Raw genomic sequence first — 1400 nt, 5'->3', positions numbered from 1 at the left:
GAGCTGAACTCTTAAAGGGCTTCATTCTATCCTTGTGTTTGTTGTCACACTCATTCTTTCACTTTCTCCTGTCTTTATAGACTCTCTCTCTCTCTCTGTATCTTTTACATGTGAACACTGTTAGCTGTGCTTATATTCCTCCCACTCACATAATCTGTGTGTAATAATTCTCTCTCGTTTAGCACATGCGATGTGTGACACACAGAAGTGTCATTTCTATTCACACTGAGGCATGTGCCTTCTCAAATTTTGAGCCAAATTGATTTTAAATGCTTAAAATATGTTTTTTTTTCTCTCTCTTTTCTCATGTCTAAATCTGGTCTGCCCAGGGGTGTGTCACATTTCACAGATCATTTGCTGTAAACTGAAACTGCGAGATCTTTGCTAATCCCTTAAAAACCGTGAGCACTCAAACAGAACAACTGACGATGAGGAGGAAATCCTTTCTGACACTTCCTGTCTGCACACACACTGAAGCAGAGGAACGCATTGAACACAATGGCTGCTGCCAATAGTTCCTGTTTCACTATTTTTGATCCTCTTGATATGTGTCTGTGGACAGAAATATCTCTGGAGAGGAGTTTGTGAACAGACTCCCGGTTGATCAGTCAGTCTCTGGTTTGTTGTCTTGTGATGTATTTATGTAGATCTCCAGGAAATGACCTTGTTTTGTGCGCACTGAGGCTCACACTCTTGACCCTAGTAGAGTAAAGTGATTTCATTGTCAGATGCGAGCATTATTTTCAACTTTCCATTGTAATTGGATTTTTGGATGTGGAGGTTGCACTTCCCTGTTGAAAAAAACAGCATATGCTGCTTAGGGATGTTTTGAAGCATGGCTGCTGGTTTAAGCTGGTCCTAAACAACTAACTCCTGCTCAGGACCAGTTTAGGACCAGCACATGACCAGCTTAAACCAGCACATGACCATCTTAAACCAGCACATGACCAGCTAAGGACTGGCTTAAACCAGCACATGACCAGCTTAAACCAGCACATTACCAGCTTAAACCAGCTCATGACCAGCTTAAACCAGCACATGGCCAGCTTAAACCAGCACATTACCATCTTAAACCAGCACATGCCCATCTTAAACCAGCTCATGACCAGCACATGACCAGCTTAAACCAGCATATGACCAGCTAAGGACTGGCTTAAACCAGCACATGACCAGCTTAAACCAGCACATGGACCAGCTAAGGACTGGCTTAAACCAGCACATGACCAGCTTAAACCAGCACATGGACCAGCTAAGGACTGGCTTAAACCAGCACATGACCAGCTTAAACCAGCACATGGACCAGCTATTAAACCAGCTAAACCAGCACATGACCAGCTTAAACCAGCACATGACCAGCTTAAACCAGCTCATGACCATGGCTTAAACGGCTTAAACCAGCA

Source organism: Sinocyclocheilus rhinocerous, unplaced genomic scaffold (genome assembly GCF_001515625.1).
Source record: "Sinocyclocheilus rhinocerous isolate Xijiao unplaced genomic scaffold, SAMN03320098_v1.1 scaffold437, whole genome shotgun sequence".
NCBI lineage: Eukaryota > Metazoa > Chordata > Actinopteri > Cypriniformes > Cyprinidae > Sinocyclocheilus > Sinocyclocheilus rhinocerous.
Note: the sequence above shows the minus strand (reverse complement) of the source record.